At 37.5% G+C, this 27426-nt stretch overlaps 1 long non-coding RNA gene across 9 annotated transcripts in view; it reads left to right on the top strand.

The window, feature by feature from the left end:
• Positions 1 to 27426, top strand: part of LOC129206108 (uncharacterized) — a 156429-nt gene that overhangs the window by 40066 nt on the left and 88937 nt on the right. For 8 of the 9 annotated variants that reach the window (XR_008576995.1, XR_008576992.1, XR_008576993.1 and 5 more), the window contains exons 3-4: positions 9438 to 9604; positions 23596 to 23704. This is a non-coding gene — a long non-coding RNA (uncharacterized LOC129206108). Of the gene's footprint in view, positions 1 to 9437; positions 9605 to 14500; positions 14622 to 23595; positions 23705 to 27426 lie in introns of all 9 variants that reach the window. The other variant, XR_008576990.1, reaches the window with a different exon arrangement.

The following is a 27426-nucleotide window of genomic DNA, read 5'->3' as shown; positions in this document are numbered from 1 at the left end:
CTACAGTATCTCATCTGTCATTTCTGTGGTAAAGATCATTTCAGAGACTCCAAATTGTTGCCATATTTTGGTGCTACATACTGCCTTCAGGATGGGACAAAGGGATATATGGATTGCTGGCTACGGTCCAATTTTTATCTAGAACAAGCAATATTCTTTTGTCATCCACTTTGAAATACAATTAAGTGACTGGCCTACTTTATTATACATTGTGATTGAAATTTCAGTCTGGGAATTGACTAACAAAATGGATGACTCAGGCAGTATTCTGACAGCAGGCAGCTGTCAACCATCTTCAGCATGACTTGGGTTGTCTAGAAGATCTCATCATATACCAACCTGACGTGGTCCAGGTTCAGCCATGATTGTATGTTGTGCATATCTGACTCCCACTAAATGCATTGTTCAAATAGCCAGTCAGGAGCTTCCTCCTGACTTCACAGCGGTTTGATCGAGTGAATTGAAGCGGTATGCATTACTGCATATACTCCCTGAATGTCCAAGTAAGGACTTAGAGGGGTGTATACAACTACCAAAGTTTTTTGGTATCTTTCTAGTCAGACTCTTAACACACTAAGACAATTCATGCATCCCTCCAGGCATGTATGTAGCTGCCTAGAAAAAGTTAATACTTTTAAAGTTTGGCCACAGTTATATAAGATGACTTAGTTGGTGACGGGTAGAACCAGCTTTGTCCAATAAAACACTGTTTTTGACTGATTACAGCAACACATTTTTAAACCTTCCTGCAGTTTAGTGGAGTGTGAAAAGTAGAGTATCCTTTAATAATAACAAGGGCTCTTTATGTACAGTACCCTTAAAAACCTCTGTACTTTGCAAACAGAAATAGTAGCATAGAGCAGAAAGTGATTAATCCAAGACTGTTCATTAGCTAAGCAGTGGTTCCTGGACTAGAACTCCCTTTCCCAAATCCCCTTGAGTTACCCACAAGGCAGGTTAAACTCACTGCTCTAGCCATAACCAGGTAGATTTATAAGAACCGATAAACAGAATATCCATATGTTAATGGATATGAACCCATCAGACCATTTCCCTGTCTGAAGGGATTTGGATACAGGACTCTGCGATGTCTTCACATCTCTGCATTCAGGCCGCTCTTCCATTCTTTGCAGAACACTCAGAGGGAAGGAAGACCAATGCCTCCTGCATACATGTAAAGCCTTGCACAAATACCAAGATAGTTAAAAAAACACATACAATTATTTCTTTACTGGCAGGCTCCAGAGTCAATGACAGTCCAATTTATACAGAAAGGAAATCCCTTCATGCTGCACTGTAAGTTGCAATAATGAAGTAATATGGCTACTCAAGCACATCGAGTTCAGTGATGGATTAGCATAGTCCGTTCCTGAGAGCCCAGAAAAGCCTCTAACTAGAAAGGACCACCCAGCTCACTGCCTGCAGTCTCCCCAATTGCAGGCGACCACTCAGAAGCTGAAATATTTCTAACATCCTCAAACAAAATTTAAACCATAGTGAAAGGTCAACGGCCAAACGTATAATATCTCAGAGGCCTAGCAGGAAAGAGAGCAACACAGATGATTGTGTACATTTCATCTTGTGCTGTGGCTTGTGACTGGGTATTTTCTTCAAGGTTTTGTGGATAAAATTGGTTGGGCAAGATAAAAAGTAACTGAAGAGCCATAATCACCTAAAACCCCTTCAGTCTCTGAGGCTTGGAACCTTTGAGGCTACAGTACTCTAATGGAAAATATTTAAGGATTGGTTAAATTTGTGGCTATTGTAAGTGAAGATAAAAGAAATATTTAATAATATGTTCCCGCTGTTGTCCAGCACATTGCTGCCTGCATGAAAGCATGTGGAGTCCTCTCTGTAGACAGTGGAGGTAACTCATTGCAATGGGATGGGAAAGAGGGTGTCACTGGTTATAATTCAATTGTCACAGAATGCCTGAGGTTATTCTTGCAGACAGCGTGTACAGCTTCAAGATCTGAAAGGGCTTTGGTGATTTGAAACATGCAGTTGCTAAATGCTGGATTCGATTTGTTTGTTGGAAGCTCAGAATAAAGAGGATAACTTTAAAAGGGGTGTTAATTCCTTAGCCAGGGACAGTTGCCATCTCACCAGAGGCACATGTGTGTAGGATTAGCTCCTCTCCAAGGCTGTTGAAGCTGATCTGTAATATAAAAGAAAAATTTTGAAACAAGCAGGATCTGTGCTGACCTCCCATATGAGGGGTAAGACTGGGCAGTGTCCATGTGGGTGGTAGAGTGGAAGTTTCCATGAAGTGTGGGTGGGACCTTCTCTAATAATTTACATTTATACTCGTTCCAGTTGGAGAAGTTTAGCTCACTGGCAAGGTCAATGCCCGATGCACGACTTATTCCTGCTTGTTTGTTTATGTAACATTGTTTTGGGTACCTAGAAATAACAGCCCTTCTTAATACGGTGTGACTTCAAGTAGAACTGATATGAAGCAGACTGGGATGAAAGTGTTGAAGATGCTAATGTTACTGTCAGTGTCACTGCCATGTTCATTCACTTGGCAGCCCTAGCTAGGTTAGGAGATACGGAACCAGTATTTAAGGCAGTGTCAGAGATGGCCGTGTAGCACATCTCATCAGGACATGTACACAGCCTAGTGTAACAACGATCCATCTAGGAAGCAATAAGAACAGATTTGCAGCTCTGAGAAATGTATGAAAAGAATGCGTGGTTTCATGAGTGTCTACTGCTGCTTCAAAACCCAACATTGTTTAGTTATCAGAATGAAATCTTACTGGTGGAGCACTGCTTCAAAAGATGCAATCTACAGATGTTCTATGTGGGCTCAATTTTCCCCACATCACAATAAAGTTATAGATGAAGTATCTCCATTTGTTATTATCCATGGTGAAAACGAAAACAAATCTTTAAGGGATATATATCCTTATATAAGATTTTTTTTTAAAAAAATGGTTGTTTTCCTTCATCTGATTCAGGGTTTTGTCTCCTTAAGAATACATATGGGCATGGTCAAACTTATTCTGACTAACTTTGAACCTATTTGATATTACAAGTGTGAAATTGTGACCACACGTGTTATATTAACACTTTGCATAGGAGACTTGTTTGTATGTGAGAGAAAAATCAGATGCATATATGAGGTGAAAATGGAAACAGTTGAAAAAGACTGGAAAGAAATGAGGGAGACAAAATAACAAAGTAGTATTCTGTCTGTATGTAGCAAAATACATATAAATTTAGTTATTTAGGCCATCTTCTTCTAGTCCAGCTTTTGTGAATACATCACAAAATTGCTCAAAAATCTATTTAAAAAGTAACTGAATTACTCTTTTCATAGAAATACTGCAGTGAAGGCTTTTAATGTAGAGGCAGCAAAATGATGGTGAACTTGAGCTAGACTGAAAAACATACAAGTCAGACCTTAAGGCTATCAAAACTGTGCAAAGGTCACAATATTTTTCCATGTTTATTGTAACAGAAATGAAAACTTTCTATGTAAACCAAGAAAAAGTTAACTGAATTTCACTGAATTTTGAAGAATAGATTCTGTCTCTCCATCTCCTTTTGTCCATCTATTTAAACATACATGCACTTCATGCAGAAGTGATATATGTAGGAAGAAATATTTCAAATAGCAGATGACCTCTTCTTTAGGTTGTGGGATACTTTCATACTTTTTAATTTTGCAGGTCATGTCTGTCTGCTGTTTTTTTACAATTATCAAACTCAGTGCGTCTGAGAAAGGCTCCTACATACTCTTACAAACCCACATTTCCCGCAATTTTTGCAACTTGATTTTTGAATGGATTTTACCAGTTGTGGTACTATATGCATTTTGAAATGCTTATAGTATCCAGAAATCTACTGAAGTCAATTGCTCTTTCCATTCTGCTCCTAAAAAGTTTTTTTGAAGATTAGTCTTGAGCATGGCTTAAGTTACATTTTCATTACAGCATTGCAGAGTACATGCTTGGAGTGTTACCACACCACATAGTTGCACTCATGTTTTGCAAGTTGTCACAGAGCAAGGCTTTCAGAAGCCCCCAAAACCACCATTTCTTCATAAGACATCAGATATTCTGTAAGATTACTGAGAAAGGAAGAAAGAGAAAATCAATTAATGTCTACAGATAGGAAAAAATAAGACTACAAAAATCAATACTTCGAGTAATATTTTCCTGCTCATTAAAAAACAATATCTATTGGGAAACATGCAAACAAATGGCTTGTTTATTTATTTTTTAATTTCTGAGGGTGAGGTGTTCTCATGTGTGGGTTTTTTTTTTTTCCTCCAAGGCTGTTAAGTAGCCATCTGATTAATGGTAAGTTGATTAATACTGCTCACAGGGAGTGTGAGCACCTTGAAAATCAGTCCTGAAATTTCTTTCAAACTGAAATGAAGACTCATTTTGAAAAATGGTTGTCATTTTAGGCTATCTTGTGAAGTTTAAAGCCACTACAGCACTGAAAAACATGAAGATATCCACACTTGCCAAAAACATTTCAGCAGTGAGGTGGACATAGCTGTGCCCCAAGCAGAGATGGGCATTCCTAAGAAGCACACACTGCCCCTTCACGTCTATTTATTGAGAGGGAAATATCCAGCAGCCATCAGGCATAGACAAAGATGGCCCTTGGTCATCTCACTTGCTTAGGGCATGGTTCTAAGCCTTAGACAAGTCTGAGGTAGCCTTCTGCAGACCCTACTGCAACCAAAGAAATTTGTATTTTAGCATAGCTACCACATTTTGCTGAAATGTCCTGGCATTTATAAGCTTTCCAAATAAGGAATTTTAAGGAAAAGGGAGAACATGCAGGGAAAGGGCTTCCAGGCAGAAGACAGGGATATGAATAAAAACGCCTTTCATTTTTTCCTTCTCTCTAAATCTAGCATGAAGGAAGGGCAGTGATTGTGATAATAAAGGCAAATGATAAATGAAAGAAGGGGCACTTCAACATAATCTAGATAACAGGAAAATTTTAAATGGACAATTTAACATGAGGGTCTGCATGGAATTATTTTTCATTAAACAATCAAAGCTTGTGATAATGCAAATGAAATCCATTTTTAGCTGCAGGAAATTTTGAGAATTTCAGAGGAATAAAAAAATATGAGAATAATAATATCATGATGGTAATTCACAGTAATTATAGAAAAGCATAATTGCACAACACAAGCACTAATCAAAGCTCGGAAGAGTACTTTGGCAATCATTAGGATTTCAGAGCTATTAGCATTTACCTTTGTCATTGGGCACCACACAACAAGCATTATTAATTTCATGTCAATCTAGAGCATAATTTCCCTGATCAAATATCAGTTCATAATAACTAACCACAAAGATTAGCTTATCTGACATTGATTTTTTGTGAAGGATTTTCGAAAGAAAGCTTTACTAGTGATTGCTTTAGAAGTAGCAGTGCTGTCCTTGAACTTAGATTATTTCTCAAGGTTTGTGGGCTATCCTATATGTGTACAAATTCCATCAATTTATTTGCATCTGCTGGCCTAAAAAAGCTTCAGAGCATTGTCCGTGCTTTCCCTCTTGATATCTTATAGGTGTAATTTTCTGAGCTTCATACATCTGTGAGCGTGTTAATAATCGAAATATTGAACTATGCATGTATTTTCTGCTGTGTGGTACATAAGTAACTCATCATTTGTGCTCATGGAGAAGGGATGATCAATCATTAGGAGAGGAGTTGGTTTTCAGCAAAAATGAAAAGATAAATAAAAGCACAAGTAAACAGTTGAAACCAAGAACAAGCAGTTTGAAACTGTGGTTTGGAGAAAGGGTATCCTGTAGTGAATAAAGTAATGAACAACGTGGGTTTTTCCCAGGTGAAGAATTGAAATAGTGAAATTAACTAAAGCACAGTTATTTACACTAGTATTATATATAAGTAGTTCGGATATGTATAATGTTCTCTTATGTTCAGTAGAAGAAAGGCTGTATTTTGTGCAATAAAAGAAACAACCTCAGGTCTCTAAACATGAAATGTGACTCTCTAGGCATTCTTAGTTCTTTTTATAACCCTCTTTATGCAGTATTTTTTTTAAAAAATAAATCTATTCTCTTACAGACATTTACAGACTTAAAAAAATTCTATACCATATGTATAGCTTTTAAAGGGGAGGGTTGTCAATAGGAGAAGGCAATGGCTGGTAAGTAAAATATGTTTCAATTTGTTGTTCAATAAAGCAAAATACACCTTATCAACATGCAGGTGGGGTCATTTCCCAGTGTTGGAAATAGTAAGTATTGAATATCTTTTCCTTTTCTCAACTGACTCACTGTCTCAGTGCTTTTCTCTGGCTTGTGGCAGGATTGTTTTTCTGTTAGCAACTTATTTTTTAACACACCATTCTGACACCTTGACAGTTCATGTGCTAAATCAAACTTTACAATTACTGGCAGGCAGTTATTAGATGTATTGCACTTAATTAACTTTGCACCTAATTACAAGCAGTGCTGGCCGATTACAAAGGGCATAAATATATTAGTGCCCTAGCTGTCACATCATGAAAATGGCTGTTTGAACAAGTCAAGCAAAAGCAATTACCACATTGTGTGCATGGTGAAGTGTAACAGAGTGCAGAAGGAGGAATGAACTAGTTCACTGTTTGTAGGAATTTAATTTTGCACTTTGCATTTCAGGTGATCCAGATGAGCAAAGAGTATGATAAAAGATTTCCATTCATTTGTATAAACATTTCAGGAGTGCTTCGTGTTTGTGAAGGGAAAACAAAAGTTGCATGGTTTAGTTGACTTAGGTTTTGTTAGATACCCACTCTGTGTGTCTGTAGATGATAAAATATGAGGATTCCAGCATTAAGGAAAAAAATGGTCTAACATGAGATGATAGATTCTACAGATCACAAGCAAAACTTGTGATTCAGAATGACACTGTGCAACTGTTCCTTACACAGTAGTTTCCAAAATGAGAAGGAAAGCAGAATTTGGTCTCATCTGTAGAGGGATATGTTGTAAAGAACAAATGTTAGCACTCAGCTGGCGTTCTGTGGAAATCTGTCTTGCGTTAGCACAGGAAGAAAACATCTCTGCTGGAAAAGTAAGCAAGACAGAGCAATTTTTAAAATTTTGCAAGTGGCTTTGTAAACAGTCTATATAAGAGAGATGTTTCCTTCTGTATCAAGTATCTGTTCTAACCACCACATGCTCTCTTATGCATAGGAAAATATAACATGTTACAGGTGGCTTAACTAATTGTTGCACATATATCTATAGAAAGATGATGTCTTCATTTTACAAGAATCCTGGATAAGGAGAAAAACTGAGAACTGTTAAATACCATAATTGTTTTCATTGCTTAAAGATTTTGGTTTTTTGCTTAGCAGCAGAGGAGCCTCTGAATTAGCAATGTTTTGCCACAAAACTAAACAAAATGTTTGTTTTCCTTTTCAACAAAACTTAATCCCACCCTTAATTATTCAGCAATGCATAGACAAACCAACTTAAGCCCAGTCATAGGAATTTCATGGTCAGCAAACTGTACCATTTGCTTTGTATGAGATATTTAATGCTTTGTACGAAACAGTACCAAGGTCACATGAACCAGTTTCATATATATTGGCCAAAAAAGGTCACTAGAACTTGACTTTGCTTGAGGCAAATGGAAAGAAACAGGGGGAGTCACAATGTGGTGCTAAATTAGTGGCTGTAGGTCTTGTATGCTGTTGTTATTTACAAGCTCTGAATAGAGAACTGTGAGGATATATGTAAACCTTTCCCAGCTCAGAACAGCCATTCATTGTTACTCATTTCTAAATAGCCTGCCTGTGTTGTTTCTGATAGCTCATGGAAAAAATAGGTGGTCTTTAACGAAAGTTTTGGATGCCTTTGCAATTGTGCTTGCATTACAAAGTCAATTGACTCCTTTGTGTGCAATAGCATTAAGTAGAAAGTGGAGAGATAATGTGTTTTCAAATACAGCATTACATCACTGCTGAAAACATTGCTCAATGTATGAAGACTTTGGGTGGCCAGCAATTTTTACTGTCTGTAAAATTAGAGACATTGTGGTAGAAGAATAAACTTGTGCAGGAAAGTATCCTGATGGAATCATCTGGGGAAAACAAGCACTGTCATTTAAGTATCCTGTGCAAGAGCACTTTGGCTCTTTAGCCACTCCTTAGTAGAAGAGTCAGGAGCTCAGCCCAAGAGAGATGTTAAATCAGTCAAGGGTTCATGTAAAGCTCTATGATTTCAGTTTTCCAGGGCAAATTATATGCTACTAAGCTTTTCACTGATGAGGAACTGCGGGGTGCAAGAAATTAATGTGAAATAATGTGGACGTGACTCTTGCAACACACAAAGTGAGTTATGATCAACACAAAGTGTGTTAAAATGTGACTTAATTGAATGCACTGGAATAATCCATGAATAATGTTTAAAAAATAAATCTAAAGCTCCATGCATTTGAGGAAAATCAGATAAAACAGCAATGAGAAGTTATTCTAGCAGTATATGTCTATATATGATGTGCTTGAACTTTTTTCTGATGCGGATAATCATAGAATCATAGAATCATTTAGGTTGGAAAAGACCCTTAACGTCATTGAGTCCAATCATAAATCTAATACTGCCAAGTCCACCACTAAACCATGTCCCTAAGCACCACATCTAGACATCTTTTAAATACCTGCAGGGATGGTGACTTGTCCTTGCTACATGGTTGCTGCTTTGATCAATTGCTATTAGTTAAAATATTCAACCTTAATAGTCAGTATAGATATCTATATATGCTTTCTGTTGTATCAGAAACCCATGGTGGGGGAAATGGGGATATATGCAAAAATACACATTACTGCTTCTCAATTTTGAAACAGGATATCACGACTTTTTTGTGCAGCAGCCCTGTCTGGAGCAGGACGGCAGGGTTTTCTGTGCATACAGGGCCAAGAGGCTGCTAGCTGGCTAGTGTGTGAGGGAATGGGGGCCACTGCCTCTCGGCTGCTTCCTCCTGGACAGGCTGTGGGCTTTGGTGAGAGGCACTGCTCGGTGGGGCCAGGAGCCATGACTCTGCAGGACACAGGAATCCAACTTCTCAGGACTTTCAGAGTCTCAGCAAGAGCTTGAAGTCCTGCCTCTGAGAGCACGGACAGTCATTCAGCACACTGCTGGTATCTAGTCCTTACACAAGGCAGGGACTCCCAGTCCCACTGAAGTTGTCTCCTCACTTGAAGCACAACCATTATATTAAGCACTGATCGTGTGGCAACAACAGTTGCCCTATTTTATTCCTTGCCACCCCTTACCACCATTGAGAATAGTGGAGAAAAGGCTGGGAAGTCAACTATGGCAGCTATTTTGGCCACTTGCGTAATATTTCATTAGCCACTGTTGAGTCCTCAGCTTTTCCGTATTATTTGTACTAATGACACATTGATAAAACTGAGCTGGTTATTTGTTCTTTTTATTCTGTAGATGAGATATTTCTTAGCCATGACTTGTGAAGAATTATAGCCCTAAGTGCGCTCCTAAGACAAAGAGCCTTCTAAGATCCAAGGATGTCATCTTACATGATTTTTACCCTTTTTTGGAAGCATCTAAAGAAAAACTGGAAACTGCAGTGATATACGAAGAATTGACAGGTATGTAAAAGCCCCCTGTTAACTTTTCCATCCAAGTCTGCTTTGTTCATGAAACTGCATACTTTATAGTTTGACTTTTACACTCTGTTGAAATGACTCTTTCCGTCTGAGTGCATCATACTATAGGAAGCTAATTGACTTTGACTTCGCTGCTTCTGTTCCCAGTGGGATAATGCCAGTTGTAATTCTTTTATTGATTGTTTAGAGCAATTAGCGGAAAACAAATTTCTGCAAAGAACAGATAATTTGGTTTTGTTGCTCTCTACCATTAAAGCTAAACAATTTGTTATCTGAAAAAAAAATTAATAGGAAACACATTGCATCTGTTTATTAGCTGAAGAGAGACAGGTTACCTCATCATTAATGTCATTGGTAATTAGTGCTCTTGTGCTGCCACCATCTGCACCAGTGCCTGGCAATCTGTCAGCAGCTTCAAATGCCAGGGCTGATTGTGTTTATTTGTGCCAAACAATCGGCAGACCGTATGTGATCCTGAAATTTGTAAACAGTAGTTGGCTAATGTAATTTAACTAGGCATTTTTGTTACATGTGTGACTGCTACCCTGGGAAGGACATGAGACTGTAAACCTCCAGGGCAATTCCCAGTCATTGGGTCACCAACACCAGGCTCAGAATGCCACTCTCAATTAATCAGGTTTCTGATGGTCACAACTGGTTTTTGTTTCCATTTGGGACAAGGTCTGGAAAGGCGCTGCGGTCAGAGTGCAGGACCCGCGCTCACATTCCATCAGCACGATAACCGACAGATAAACCCCGACAGGTCTCACAGAGGCCTTGTTAGTTGGATAGGCTTCTGAGCCTATCTGTTATATAGTAGGTAACTTCTTGTTCTACTTCAGATTGAAAAGAATGGATTTTATTTTACAGCAGATGAAGTTTCTTCAAATTAAAAAAAAAAAACAGGAAAAAAGGAAGTAGTTCTGTAATATTTAGGCAGTAATCTTGTTGTTTTACTGACTTTTTGTTCTGCTATTCTTGATATAAAAAATACACCAGATTTGAGTTTGATTTTGTTGCTTTATTTTGAGGAGAAAAAGATGTGAAAATTCTGACTGGCTAATAAAATAGCTTCCAAGCGTCAGAGACTCTTGAGATCCTACATGCAGGGATTTGAAAACTTATGTAAGAATACATTTGTAGTGGTGGACAGCTGTCTGCCATGCTTAAATTTGCGTCATAGTTACTATAAAGTAAAAGATTATGCATGTAAGTGGTTAGTGAGTTACTTGTTTAGTAATTTTTCATTGGTACTGTCCTGTTCTGTGCATTCAGTCATGTGAATAATATATACAAGTACAGGTGCAAGTTAAATGCTTTCCTTGGCACATGGTTTTGAAGCCTACATTAAGATATATTACTTCAGGTATCATATCATGGAATATTACGATTAGTGAATAACTATTAATAGTGCTTATTGCTAATACCTGGACATTTTCCTTTCAGGACTACTGGAGCAGAAAGCTATTAGAAATATGAGGTCCCACTGGCATTGTAGAAAATCTGTTTCATAGTTGTATGGTAGCATATAATTTCCAAGGGGCTGTTAGATGTTTGTATTTGGTGCATGAAGCTTAAGCATGTTCAGGGAGTAATCTCTTTTTCTGATGTGAGAACGTGGAGCTGCCATTGAAAACTCTGAATCTCAGTCAAAAGTGAGAGGAATCGTGAATTTCAGAGAGTCCATTAGAATACATTTCTAAAGATCTGTTGTTAGCAAGAGGTGCAGTTGGATTAGTTGGTCTCTTAAAAGTGGGTAGGAATAGATCATTAGGGGCAATAGCAAAAGAGGGAAGAGTATGAAGCATACTAAGAAAGCTATAATGTCTCAGTATGTTAAGTCCCTCTTCTGGAAAAGGGTCTGTGTACATATATGTATATATAGATATATAATTTGGGAGGTGAATAATGTAAGGAAGGCGGTATTGAACAAGAAAGTAGGAATATTTTATGACTTAATATTCTAAAATGTTTATTTACAAGAGGTGGTTTGCGCTTGTGGACTGATCCAAAGCAACTTGAATTGAAATATTCATTTGACTTTCAATAGGTTTTAGGCCCAGCCCATCTTTTCCAGTGTTTATTGGGTATATTTACTGCATGCAAATTTTTACAGAATTTGCTGCCTTCAGATACCATAAAAAATGGTCTGTCCTAAGGAGTGTGTACACTAAAGACAGAATAAATATGGCATGAAAAAATCAGGTGTTTAATATCCAGTAGGAATAGTAATATGGTTTATAAGAATCTTTTGTTCCTCCATTTACTTTTGTGTCATTTCAGTGATTCGTTTATGTGGTGTGCCAATTTGGGTATTACAGAATATAATTTTAAAGATACATATCTGTTTATCCTGAGGTAACAGCAGATCGATACAGAAACCAAAGTCATTTTAGATTTGGGATTAGAGGAGGAAAAAGAGGTTTTAATAGCAGCGTAGGGATGCTCTAGAATTTAATTGTAACCCCTCTGCCACTTCTCTACGTGTAAAGTGGAAAAACATTACAGATACTAAAATTAAATATGATGCCAATGCTGTAAATCCAGTGTAAGGGTTTTATTGTATCACTGAGCTCTTTAAAATGTTAACATTCCTTGGCTTCATTTAGAAGCATTAACTAATTCCAGGTGAGTCACCTCAGACAACAAAGCCCACTGTTGGTAGACATCCATCACACAGAGCATGAGGTAACAATTCTCCAAGGGCATGTGTAGATGTGAGAATATTTTGTTATGGTGTGGTGACTAACATTCCTTTATTTCTTATTAGTTTATACTGCAATCTATTATATAAAACTTAATTTCTGTTAACTTCTTCATTCAGTTAATGTACACACATGATTTAAAGAACATAATGTACCTTAAAATATTAAATTATAGCCTTTCTGCCCCCCAGGTAGATTGTCAGACATGCTGGTATAAATTAATACGTAATACTGCAAAGCTAACAAATTCCATTTAGCCAAGAGGGCTGAAAGCAGCTCCCAGAGGCAGGGCTGGAGGCTTCTGCTGGAGACAACTGAAATCAATGGAAAGACATTGACTTCATTAATTGCTAAAATAAGGGTGGGGATGGAAGACAAAGATCTGTGGAGAGCAAATAAGGGATGCAGGTTATATTTCTCCATTAGCAGTGGAAGTTCTTCTTGGAGATAAGTAAGTGTTCAGTCACAGGTTGCCTAAATAACTAGTCTAAGGTATTTCTAAGCGACTCTTTGCATATCAGTGTGATTTAGCTGGTTTCAGGTATAAAATGCATCCATTGTTTTTACTAGAGCTAAAGGGGAAAGCTTAGTGTTGTCATTATCATCACAAGCAATGGGAGTCACGATCTGAAGTGCAGGTGGCTAAAGTCAGCTCAGATGTTCACGAGTATCCTGCCTGGCCTATGAGGGCCATGTCAGAATTGTGCTGCCTGGCAGAAGGGGAGATGATGGAGAATGGGCAGTCCCCTTAGACCTTGCTCTCTGGCGTCCTTGTTATGTTACTTGCACTATAATTTCACTGTTACAGAAAGATCAGGAAGAAAGGGAATTTAAATTAAAGGAAACAAGATTTTAAAAATAACCAAATGGAAGGAATCATGTCTGAAAATGGGGAATATAGAACTCAGCTCTAATCCCAGAAATTATGTGATTTCTGTTTGCAGACTAGCATTCATTATGCTGAAGTCAAATAGTTGCTTAGGTCTTTTATTAATTGGTCACATGGCAGCTGTGAAAAGGAGAATGTATTTTTTTAAATTCCTGTAAAGCAGAATATTATGTCTCTGATATTGCATCTTCTCCTTTTCACTGAGAGTGAATTTTTGTATATTATTTTTCAAAACACCTGTTGAGTTGGGATAGAAGAAACTAAGCAACACATTATATCATTTTTCATCTAGAAAAATATGATGTAATCATAAAAGATTATTATAAATTGTTTCTTGATTGTAAATAATATACATACAGACAATGGATAATTAATTGCAGGCAAAGATCAATTAAGAAAGGTCATCTTAAATGTGACTTATTTTATTTGTCTCTATGATTATCAGTGGTCAAATGTAATTACATACTTGTGAAATTGCAGTTCTGAAAAGGTAGGTTAAATGTCGCTGTAAATTACAGGTTTTAAAAAAAGTCATTAATATATATTTTTTTACTATTTGTAGGGGGTTTTTTTGTCTGATGATACAACCAAAGCTTAAAGCAATCAGAGCTGACTCAAAACACACTCAAAATACTCATTTAATTTTAATACAACTTGGACCTAACTGTAGGAGCAGAAATGTCGTAGCACAGTGTACAAAACCTTGCAGTTGGCAGTCTTAGGTAGATGCCACAGCAAAGTAAAATTTAATAACAAAAATACTACTGCTTCTGACAAATGAGCAAAGTGTTGTCAAATAACTTCACTGAGTGCTCCTAGTAACTATGAGAGCTCCATTACAGGCAGATAAAATCTGGGATCTAACTTAATATCTATGTTAACAGAGGCAAAAGAGAAACAGGATGGCTTCTTGCGTGACTAAATGAGCAGTAAAGTAGGAATTTGAGCCTTTTTAAAATTATCTCTGTGATAATCTAGTTAGATTGTTGCAAGAAGGATATTTTACTAGCCACACTTAATTTCTGATTTGCACTAATACTAGGCCTCAATGTAATGATCTGCTACTGAATTTGACTTCCAAAGTACAGTAGGTATGTGAATATGTGGGTACGTACTAATAACTTTCCTGATTATCAGTCAGAATTTGCCAATGATGGAAGAAAATTTTCAGACCTTTCTCATTCTCTTCATAGCAAGACAACTTCATGCAGCTTTTTGGCATGTTTCATCACTCTAAGAAATGTAGCACTTCTGAATTTTTGGGTGATTTATTTTGAATTTCAGCCCTTCCTCTTTTGCCCTATGGATGTTGTTCCGTACAGACAGAGCCCAGAGGAATGGAAAGCTGTAATTTTGCTGAAGTATTGCAGTGATGTGAACACGCTTCTCAAGACTCCCATCCTTGGTAACATATTATTTGAATTTTGCTTTAGAGAATTTAGCAGGGTGGGCAATATCCTGTCTTTGTGTGAATGCACAAGTTTAGAATCATCACACCACCAGATGTTAAGAGGAGTATCTGTAGGCAGCGGGTTTACTTGCCAGGTTGCAAGGTATCCAAGCATTTGGGAATAATTTTAGTTGTCAGACTCTCTCTGACTAACTCTGGATGTGTTGCCTCACCATTACAGGTATGAGACTAAGCATCCTGCATGATCTATGAATGGAGAGCTCTTGACAAAAAAATTAGGCAGTATTCATAATAGTGAACGTGAACTCCAAACTTTTTAGCCTCTTTTTTTTTTTTCTCCCAGCTTTCCCCCTGCCCTTAGCAGCTTTTCTTCATTCTGTGCTGCTGTTGGATACATCTTCTTCAGATTTATTGTATCAATAGTAAAGTTTTGAGATTCTTTTGAGACATGCTGGCACTGGCATTTTCAATCTGTAAAGCTGTCCAGAACACTTCAACATAACCTTCTTCTGGCAGTGCTGTGAGCAGTGCATCAGTGGTGGGTATCAGATCTGAGCTAATGCAGGTCAGATTTCACAGTGTCTGCCGGTATTTATGGGGATGGAAAGAATAAAACAGATTTGCCCAGAATGTTGTAGCCTATTTCAAATGCAAGTAAAGGGGTCATGAATCTGAATCCCTCATCTATCATAACTGCCAGAGGTAGAGCATAGCTGGGACAAAGCCAGCCCCATGCATCAGAGCATAGCTGTGAGCTAAGGAAAAAAGAGGTTTATTAAGAATCATCATTGATAGAAATCCACTGAAGTGAGTAGAGGTCTATTTGCCTACTCATGCAATCCCATTGCAAGTTTACTTTCCACCTCCTTTGACCACAGAGTGCAACGCTTTACTCTCTTTCTCCCTTTCGTATCACAAAGCATCTCATTTTTAAGAGGGAACACAAGTTATACCCCACACCAAAGAAGAAAACATTTGGAACAAATGTACTACACTTCCTTCAACCTCTTTTCTGCTGGCAGAGATTGGTCAACAGGGATATTAGATGCATCCCATTGATTATCTCATCACTAGTATTGACATGTGAGCTGAGAAAATTAGCAAGGGATTTTTACTTTTCTTTAAATGTTTAGATCATGACAAACAATTTGATTTTGCGGACAGATCACTCTTCAGTAAATGTAGCCACACCTAAAATATACTTCTTTGGTATGAGTCAGAGCTGTGTCCTAGAGCCAGAATAAACTTGTCTCAGGTCCTGATGGACCTGAATTGACAACCATCAGCGCTCATTTTATTGCCATCTCTGGTAGGATGGAGAACTGCTGCTTATTTTTGCTGACTGTGTTACCTCAAATAATTAAAATTTAGAACATCACAATCAGTCCTCAGTGATTAAAGGATACTTTATTTTGGCTCATATCCTTTGAGATGGGATGAGTTTTGAACACCGACTTGTGGGGTACGGTTTCACAAGTGCAGGTCTTGGAAGATTTCATAAAATTCTTTGCACAAATATGCATGCCTACTTTTGAATGTTAGACTTAAAACTCAATATGGATTATTTTCAATTATGAATCTAAGCTTTGATAATGCTTTTTTTTTGGGAGGGTTTAATCTGATATAGGAAAAGAGGATAACTTTTCCAGTCTAGAGGCATAGATTGCATATGCAAACAAGAACAGAAGTTGCCTACAGAGCCTTCATGCTTCAAGTGCATTGTGTGATTATTTTTATATTCAGTCATGAACACATTCTGTGGTAATATTCCACTCCTTTTGTTTTACAGTATCGAATGAAAACTGAGACATTAAAAGCAGGGTGTAAGAGAAAGGAAAAAATGTCAGTAAAAGCAGCTGATGAAAATCTTATTAAAAAGCTATGCACGTCAGGCTGTGTTCCTTCTGTAATGTATATGTTTGTAATAACAGCACTGAATTCTGCAGGGACCTATAAGTAATGAAGAAAATTGGTCAAGCAAAAAAAGAAGTTATTGGAAACTTGAGTGCTGTTGAGTCCCATAATATGCAAACTGTACATCTGCATAAAATAAACCTGTGCCCTTCTGATAGCTTTTATATTGTTCCCCTTGTATACATCAATTTGTTTGCTGGGTTGAGTTTACTCCAGTAAATGTTTTATGGTGAGAATTATGTCCCCAGTTTCCATAAGCAGCCAACATTCATTGTCAATTTAATATCAATAACAAGGCAAAATGTAAAACTGGGCAGGACAGTGTCTCCAAGGAGAAAGTTGCCCTCTCACCTAGAATGGAAAGCTTCTGGTGTTAATATATCTTTCTCAGTTGAGGAACAGAATAACAAGGGGAGAGAAGAGAATGATCAAAGCATTGCAGATATTCCAGGAAGGAAGCTACAGCGCAGAATCAAGTCAAAGGACACCAACATGAAGAGTCAGGCTGTACAAAAGACAAAAAAAGAAGGAAAACAAAACCAATGACAAATCATAGTGAAGGGAAACTACTTATTTGTCTAGAAAGACAGAAACAAAAGAGGCAGGAATGGAATCTGAAATTGGAAAGGAAACAAAACCTATTGACTTGGAGCAAAAGCTGCACAAAAGGTATAATGTACCAGAGTACCAAAAAATATGTGTTTGAAACTCTTAGAGTAATGTGAACAAAGAATAAAAGGAAAAACCTGTTGCTCAGCAAGGTTTTGAGATGGGACAAGCATGTCTTACCAGGAAAGCCTTAGGCTCTTTCTTGGTTTCTTTCTTGGTTCTACTCTGCCAGAAAAAGGTTGTTGATCTGAGGGAGCTGCCTTGAGTAAACCTGGTGATAGCAAGCTGTGGAAATTATGAAGCTAGAGAAGTGAAAGAAAGCAGAGACTTCAGTATTTCCTTGCATGTAGGAATATGGAATAGTAGAAGGCAGGAGGGAAGGGGTGATGTGGGAGAGTTAATAGATTACAAAGACATTGGTCTGGTGGAGGAAGTAGCATTCATTCCTGTAGATGGGTTGCTTGGCACGGTGAATGCAATGCCTGTCAGATGCCTGTGAATTTGGTCTTGAGCTGCAGTCCTGGACTTCAGCCATGGACCTTTAGTAAATACTTTTTGAAAACATGGTGTTACAAGATCTGCAACTCAGTTGGCAAGAGGTAGACTTTATGTGGCATACTCTGGGGGAAGAAGATGGTTCATGTACTCAATAATCTTTCCTCTTCTCCTCTGTGGAAAAATCTTCAGACTGGCCAGCAGTCCCAGAATCGAGGAGAGCGCTAGGCTGCTGCTGTAGAGACGCTTTTATACTTGAGTACTGGAATTTCTTTTTGGTCCTGCCATCATCAGTATCAGCTATTTGTTTGGTTTTTAACCCATGCAAGGTCCTTGTTTAGTATTAGGGTTGAGATTTAATACATACATCCCTTTCAAAACATGAATAGGTTTTACAGAAAATGATGCATTTGCAAATCAGAACAATTTTTAATTCAGTATTAACTATAAACTTGAAATCAGACTAACATTCAAACATAACGTTAGCTTCCTATGCATCACTACATTTGGCATAGTGTGGGGACACGCACTAAAGTTTCAGCTGATCACATAAGAAGTGAGGAAGGGCTGCTCTTCTATGGGACTCACCTTACCTGCTGTTGGCCATCTGAGGGCTGGGTGTCTCACGCAGGCAAATTATCTAAGATCTTCCTGTGATTACTGGAGAGAGCCAGGACAGCGCCATTCCATTTATCTTATGGTGTCAAAATCCTCTTTGCTCCTTACAGTACGAGCCGGAGCTCAAGTCTTTATACAACCTGAATGGTTTATGAAACAGGTTCACTGTGAATTCCCAGGGAAAAAAAAGAACTGCCTGTATGAGAGCTTTCCTCAGGTTTGTTCAAGTATTAAGTAAAAATTTACAATCTGTTTGGCTTCAAGATAAGGAGAAGCAGCATTTATACAAATATGCCCAAGTGCATGACACAAAAAGGTATACTATTTATTTTCTGGTCTATATAAAGAAAAATACCAAATGAACAAGTCTATTCTTTAGTGAGACATGCAAATTCTCAGTGTAATTCCATTTAAAATTCAAGTGTCTTCTGTTTTTAAATGTTAGTTTGACAGACTACAAATAAGAAATCTTAAAGCTGGTAAGTATTAAACAGGGGAAAATGTGGCTGTATCCCTGAAACTTAGCAGCTGACTTTCAGAGTACACAGCCACTTAAGTAACTGTGCATATTACCAGCTGCATCTCCAAACTACTGAGCTGCTTTATCTTCAGATGTAGCTGTGGAATAATGTGTAAACTTATTTCCACTTCAGAATGTCCTTGAAGGAAATCTCCCAGAAAACACCAAAGACCATTGAAAGAAGAAAGACTCTAAGTTGCTTCAACTAAAAGAATATTGGTTTAAATAGGCTTTATGTAGGCATCATTACTTGAGCAAGAGTTTCATTGCACAATAGAGCTGATAGCAATGATACATCTTCTCCCTAAACTTGTCACTCCTCCAGACAGCAATACTTAAGGAGGTGTAGTATGTCACATTTTATGGCTAGGATGCCCAGGACACTAAGTCAATCTCTTTCAATTTGGTGTCTCGCATCAGTGAACTAAATACTGATTTAACAGCTGCCACAGACTCCACTGCACACATCATCTGAAGAAACGATGTACTAGAGATCATGCTAGGGTGGTATATCAAAATAATGGGCACTGGGGTTTTTTCAGTAGACTGGACACAGTGAGCAAGTAGAGTATGCTTCACACAATAGCATTAATTGGTTTGTCCATAAAGGACAAGAATAAATAAAAGCCATGAAGTTTCATCTGTGTATGCTATCAGGGTACATGCCACAATTGTAAACTGTGAAAATTAAGTCTTTTTTCCTTTATTTATTCTATTTGTCTCAGGGTTAATCAGCTGTAGCACCAAACTAGCTCCTTTCAGTCTTGCACAAAAGCCTATAATATATCACAGTATTAGGATCACAGGTGGCTTGTTGTCAGCAAGGCAAGAAGTATGACATAGAGGTTTATTTTGTATTCCCTTCACAACTGTATAGTATGCAGAAACATGCAAATGGTTGAGGTCAAATGGCTGTTAACATTCTTCATATTACTGAGTACTGGTATAATAAGGAAGTAATGCCATAAAAGTTCATAATAAAAGGTACATGGCATTCTCTTGGTAGTAGAGTTTTAATCTGTTAGCCACAAAGGCACTGGGATGGGAGACTAGAGAACAGTTAAAATGGATAGCGGTCCAGGTACAGCCAAAGGAAAAGTATGCTTTAAAATGGTGATTTTCAAATATTTTTTTTTTTGGCTGTTTAAGTCTCCCATTTACTAATAATATTTCCACATAGTATTGTTTTGTTCCCATTTCCATCCCTAAATTCCTGCCTCTTTTCTACTGTCCTGATGTTATAGTTCTCCTATACCAGTTTATCCTATTTCTTTCTCTTCTGCTCCTACCCTCCACTCCACTTGCAGCAGACATTGCTGTTTTAAATCTTGTTTGTTTGTCTGGGGAGCAGAGGATGTAGAACCTTAATTCAGTGGTGTCATATCTGAGATCTGCCAAGGCAGTCTGGGAAAATTAGTGAAATGTGTAGTGGCACAAATACAAGAACTTTGGTGCTCTCTTCACCATGTCTCCAGAACATCTATAGTGTGTGCTGCTTTGACTTAAAATATTTTTGAAAGTTAAATTTTCAGTTCCAAAAATCCTAACAACTGGCAACAGATATCCAAAAGTGGCCTCAAAAGAATAAATGTGCTTCGACATATTTCTTTGTTCTTTTAAAGTAAATGAAACATTAAAGTAAATGAAACAATTAGTCCAAATGAAGCACTTCATCACTGAAACCCAGAGGAATTTCTTGGCTGCCGACAAATCATGAATAATAATAAAAGAAGAGAGTGCAGAAAGGAAGGAGGGGTTATGAGAGTAGATAATCTATGGGTGATGAACAAAAGCCAATTTCAAGGACTCTTGAGCTGGGTTAACTTCTGCTGAAATGCTCAGTTTCTGTTTCAAAGTGTTCAGTAAGCCAAAAGTGTTGCAGTGGATTGTATGAGCTTCTGCAAAGTGCTTCGTGGACTCATTTTATTTCTATCTTAAATAACTAATTTTCCTCCAGTTTCAAGTAAAACACTGTCAGCGCAGATCTTTATTTCTATTAGTAGAAAGTGCACTCACTTGCAAATGTAGCTTGAATCATATAAGGACAAGCTGAGCTTTCTACTTTTCTGCTTTCTGTTAAACCCGATTTAATTTTTTTTTTAATCGTCTTGCCCATCTCCACCACATTTTTCTGTTTGCTTAGCGTACTATCCTGTCTGACTGCACTTGCTTAGAGCACAGACTCTGTCATTGTTCCTGTAGGTCATGCTCACTTTATCTGCAGTCTTTCACTGAACAGGGCCTTCATTCCTGAGTGAGGTGATGAGACAGTAGAATAACATATGAACCATATATATGTGTGTGTATTGATATCAGTCTGGATCTATGTGTAATCTCAGTATAATCTGATGGCACTTACACTCTTCTGACCACGGAGGAAAAATGTCTGCCTTTAAAATCCTGGGATTCATGGAGGCGTTGAGGTAGCTGTTCAGCTTCGGAAGTGAAGAATATTTTAAGAAAGTAAAATCTGTCTCTTGTGGAAGAGGACCCTGAAATACAATTAAGTGGCTTTGTATTCAGAACATTTCGTGAAGTGAAGAGGGAAACAGAAATACCTATGTGGTCCTTCAACTCTTTCTAATTCCTATATTAACAGTCTATAAATTTTAGGAAAGATGTTAAACCCAGGTATAGTTTGATGAGAAGCAGTTATCACAGATGGATTAAAAATTTATCTGACTACAAAAGAGCAGCTCTCCTGTTTTGTTACCATGCACCTCATGTAAAGGACACAGAACACAATTCTTCATTCCTTCCTCCATGCTCTAAAACTGTGTCCTTGGTGCTTAAGACTTCAACAGGGGTGCACAAGAAAGTGTCGTGGTTTGAAGTATGGGAAAGGGGGAAAGAGAGCGTACTACCATTCAGCTGTATTTTTGTCCATCCTTATGAGCTGATTTTGGTTTGCACAGATCAGGAGTCATCTCAGGATAGTGTCTATACTTGTCACCAGTTTGCATTTTTGGGGGATAGTTGTGTGGGTGTATAGCACAATGGAGCGATTTGTACTCAGTTACTCTGCCACTGAGCATGCCCAAATGGTTTCAAGCCTACTCACAGAAATAGGTCAGGCTGTGCCAGAAAGTTCCAATATTTCAAAGGTACAAGCATGTCATTTTAGTGTAAAGCTTCCTAAGACTGTTTTGATACCTGTTACAAAATTATATCTTACAGTAATGCTGCATGAAGTGTCCCCAAGAGCTGCTACACCAGTCACCCATGAGATGCTGCAGGCCAAACTCCCTACATTTGTAACTCCATTGACTTCAGAAGTTTGCATGAGGAAAGAATTTGGTCCATTTTAGCTAACTATAGTATAGTGTTCTTTGCAACTTCGCAGGTGCATAATTCTCATAGCCTTCTTTCATAAAGGAGATTAAATTTTAGAAACAGTAGATTTTACAGATCCCAGGACATTTGCCCTGACCATTATTTTGCTTCAAGTAAGTAGGCTCTCTGGCTAACTTTTACTTGTGAGGAATTATATCACAGACATATTAACAGCTATACCCCAGTTAAAGTGTATACCACTAGGGATTGTCTTCAAGTCCAATAAGCTTGCTATTATTTCCTATCTTAAAATTTGTGCTAAGTAATAAAAATAAATAAATAAATAAAAAGTTGAGGTCACACTACAGCTGCAGTCTCATTGAGAATTCAGATGGAAACCACAAGCTAATCTATACAAAAATACACCTAAAAATGACGCCTGAAGAATTGTGGACATGAAAGAAAATTTAAAAAGCCCCACAGTCTCAGCAGCTTTAATAATATATTAGAGTTGTAATCACCTTTCCTGGTGATGGGCAGAGAGAAGGATGTTTTGTTGGAACCTGGTCCTGTTCTGGGAAGTCCATAAATCCATTTTTAATTATATGTATTTGATTAAGTCTCATTCCTGTCATGGCCAATTCAGGGTGTGCTGGTGCCTTATCTGCTTGAAGGATGAATGAAGACCTTGTTTCTTAATTCCTACAAAGAGCCATGGGTATACCCTATTCTCAGGACAGGACTGTTGATTCCTGTCTTGTGGCTTTTACTAGCCAGTTAATCCTAAAGAGGTGTGTGGCTGGAAGCTTGTTTCTGTTATGCTTGCCTGGTGGTGTTATCCTCACCAGGTGGCCTGCTTTTAAGATGACTTAGCTCATGAGGACTCAGGAAATCCTTGATGTTGCAAGTAACCAGGTGGTACCTTAATCAATTATAATTGAGCTGATCAGTATTTTGGAGCAAAATTTTAATTCACAATAAACTTTCTTTTTAAAGTAGGATCCACATCATTGAAATTTATTTTAAAATGTTGAAGATATTTCTGCAATTCTTAAAGTTAAAAAGTTATTTTTGCAATTTTATATGTATTTTTCCTGTGTTCACATTTTTCTCCTATATAGCCATCTAGCTAATTTTGAAAACTGATTTTCCCTGGGCTAGAATGGAAGTGAAATGAAACAGGCAAAACGGGGAAAGAGATGGAAGTCTGTAAATGAAAGATTTCTTTTAAATTGCTAAAGCAAAACAGTGAAAGACTTGGAAATGGGGAAAGAAAATTTGAAATAAAGTGAATCACAAGCAGGAGAAACAGTGTGGAAATTATTGATGAAATTGCTTTCCAGATTTTCTAACATTTTGTCTCAGCTAGCCACAGTACCAAATTATCAGCATAGTTCTAAAAATGGGTATTTTAGTGTCTCTTTCACAATTCCATTTCAGGGCTATGGAAGATTCCAATTTGTATTTAATTCTTAGACTTACATGTGTGCCTTTTCCCAATAAATAGAGAATCAACTATGGACTTTATTGTTTTTTCAGCTTTCTCAGCAGGGAAGATTGGCCTCTTTACATTGGAAGACCTCTGTCTGTGGTGTATGCATGCCAGAGCTTTCCCACCTGCTTTTGACAAGCTGAATGAAATATATCAGTAAGTAACATAATTTTGACATAAAAGGAAAATTGTATATAGTCAGGAATCATTGAATAAGTGAATTCACAGTTCAATTTGAACAAACCTATGACTAATAGTAATCCAGTGTTAACAGATTATTAACTCAACATTTATTAACATTTATATGCTAACAGATGAAAATGTTTCACATATGAACTAGGTACTGTTCTGTTCATAATTAAATGTTTGCCTGTATAATATTTTAGCAGTAGAATAAAGAGTAGCTTTATGTTGAGCCAGGCTACTGATTGGAATAACTACGCTGTGTAAAAACAGTCTTACTCAAACCTTCCTGCTCCCACTGTGGGAACACATTGTTGCGTGCAAGGGCCATCCTACTACTTTCTCAGTATCAGCAAAGATAACAAGGTCAAATTATTTTATACACTGCAAAATACTTTCAATGGATGTTCTTGTAATATTAAAATTGAAAAGACTCTTAGGCAAATACTAAAACCACACACAGTTGTGTTTTCTAAATGACACCACTGATGCAGTAGGAAGGAGAGAACACAGGGCTATCCAAAACTGGTTACTGGGTAGAAGCCATGGTGTGTGTACAACAGCAGTTAGACTGTAGGTAAGGTAATGTAACTGTAAGTCAGGCTTACAAAATTTCTGCTAACAACAAGTAAATTCAGGCAGCTTTCCTCTAACACAGTAAAGACTGTGGAAACCTCACAGAACATACCGTGATCATGGAGTCTGTTCAAAATACCTTTCAGGTAGTGTTTTGATTCTGTTCCTACAGAGACTTAACAACTTGGTTAATTTTGACTGTCACACATGACCAGAGAAGTCAATTTTAGAGCCTGCCTATTTGGCATGAAAGACATACTTTAACAATATATTTCCATATGGCCTGATCCAATTGGCATCTTTGCATTAATTAAAAAGAGGAGCTGTTTTCCATCTGGTGTTCATGCAGCACTAAATCCTCTGGGTAATGTTCGTCACAAGAAAGAGGGGGAAAGGAACAGTGCATACCAAGAAGGTAAAAAATGTTAATGCCCTGTGTGGCATGATCTTCTTCTGTCTTTACTTACCTGGTGATAACAACAACAAAATTGTTGGGCTCTTCAGATAATAATCTGTTTAAAGCTCTTGGAAGGCACCTGATTTTATCAGCATTAATTGCTTCCACTGGGACTAAGCATTAGTAAAGGTAAGTCTTCACATCATCAGGGACTAATTAGGACAAGTGCAAAGGAAAGAGAAGTAGAATGAAAATTGTTCTTATTATTCTTAATCTTGCTATTTATTATGTTCTGAGCCTAACAGCAGACTTTTCTGTTTCTTGCTTGTAACAGTATCTATTAGTGTTATAAACATTGTCTAACTTGGAGGACTTTTTCTCGTTGATCCGTCCTTATTTTTCATGCATTTACATAAATGCTACCAATTAATGTTTGGGTTTGATGCTTCTTTCAAGTGGGAAGCCACAATTCTGAAGATCAAGTACGCAAATAGTTTAGTGTCCTATTCAAGGAATACAGCCACTGCTGAACAACTCAAGGTTGATTTTTCCATGGTGACTTCACCTGGACACATATGGGAAAACATAAAGTATGCAGGAGCTAAGGAGGAAGTATATTATTTATTTCATTTTTGTTAGTTGTCATCATGTTTACAAATTTACGTGGACTATACTCTCCCATTATTTGGCATTTTTGAAAGATCAGTTATGGAGAGATGAAAGAATAAAATAGTTTTAGTCTTGTAATATGTTCATACTGTATATAGTACACTAGGTGTATAGTATTAGGTATAGCTATAGGTGTTTTGTATTTATATTATATATATAAAAATAGTGTATCTAATAATATATTACCAATACTTAGAAAATTTGATTCTTATGTTTACTCACAGTCTTATCTGACAATTTTATAGTGATATCCCAGCTGGCGTGATGTAGAAATCTCTTACAATGCAAACAAAAGTAAAAGGAAATCAATATAAATATAAAATAGAAAACTGGTTTTTAGCCCAGCTGCTCACTATTGCTTCTAAGAATGAGCAGGCAAGTCAACATCTCCAAGGGCACAGCAGCCCAGGCATGAACTGAGCCGTTTGTCTTCAGCAGTGTGACAAGGTGAAATTTTTTGTTGCTGTTTCTGGATTTACAGTTCTATAAGGTGTATGAGGGTCAGGTTTAGTAGCCAACTTATTTTCTCTTTGTGTAATATATAGGTTTCTAATATAAGCACTATTTAATCTCTAAAACAGTGCAATTTTCAATGTTGTAAGAGTAGAGTACCTCACTGCAGTCACTCTCTAGGGCATTAGAGAATAATCTGTATGTAAAAAGCAGAATGTTGTGATCACTTCTCCTTATTCTGGTTCTTGATTACCTGACTTGCCAGTCACACATAGGATTTTCCTTAATGGAGGTACGTTTCACTGACAACAGGACCAGCTGACGTGGTAAACTGTAAAACTTCGAACTTTAATTTATACTTTGCTGTGTTTGTTCTAAGAAGAAACAATCTGATCTGAAAAAAAAAAAGGCAATAAAGAATATATTTTAAATTCAAGAAAAGAACCCCTGCCATCACATTAAGTGTTTCCAGAAAATTATGTGCTTTGGAAGGCATTTTTGTGACCTTGTTTATTAATGTTAACATTGTAATTACTATTTGCTGCTATTGTAAAATACTATACTGTCCTATGTACACCATGTACCCAAGGTAGACTCTCCTGTTTAGTATCTCTTTGTATGCAAATGAACTACTGATAACAAGTTTTGAGTATTTCTTTCCTCAAACAACTATGCATCTGTTCTTTCATCTTGACCATCTCTCTCAATTTGGTTTTGGGACTTCTATGTTGGACTGTGTCAAAAACTTTGTTACGCCATGCAAATTTACATTGTAATCCTCTCGCTCTTCACCAGGCCAGTTGTAAACTAAGGAAAGTAAGTTAGGTAGGCATTTGGTTTTGATAAATCTTTGCTTTTCAGCTTACGGTGCTGTAGGTGCCTGTTAATTGATTGTAATAATTTTTCCAGATGTTTTCCCAGATAGGCAAATTAGGTGGTCTGGACTATAGTTTCCTGAGATGCCTTTTTTCCCCCGTTCTTTTTTAAAGATAAGTAGAATGTTTGATCTGCTCCAGTTTCCTGGGTCTTCACTTAACTCAAATCCATTAAAGTTTGAGTTAGCTCCTCAGCTGTTAGCAGCAGCATTATCCGAAATCATGATTCACAAACCTGAGGTTAGGCAAATACCGTGATCAATTCCCACCTTTAAGAAAATGCCTTTCTGCCTCTGGTGTCCACTACTCTCTAACCAGTCAGCCCTGTCACCCTTTTTTCAGCTATTTCAGCTCAGAAGGAGAAAGCAGGCCAGGTTGCAGGGAGTTGTGCTGGGGCATGCAGTGAACGTGGATCTCAGTAATGGCCAAAATGGCAGAAATTTGTGACCACACAAAGGAAGGACTCCAGACAGGAGGAATTAGGGAGGAGAAGTCCGAGCTCTGAGTAAGAATAAATGGGAAAACACTGCTGTAAAGAAACAGAAAAATAGCATGTTTTTTGTGAGAGACCTCAGTGATTATTCTTTTACTGGAATCATTAAACCTTTCTGTAATTAAGTAAAAAGCCTGTAATGTTCACATACCCATCTCTGTAGGAATTCCTTGAATATTTTGTTTAGCATGCAGAGGCGTAGCTTAGGTTGGCCCATGGTAAGAGATCATCT

The sequence above is a fragment of the Grus americana genome, chromosome 4, assembly GCF_028858705.1.
Source record: "Grus americana isolate bGruAme1 chromosome 4, bGruAme1.mat, whole genome shotgun sequence".
Lineage (NCBI taxonomy): Eukaryota > Metazoa > Chordata > Aves > Gruiformes > Gruidae > Grus > Grus americana.
This window is presented reverse-complemented; position numbering and strand designations above follow the sequence as displayed.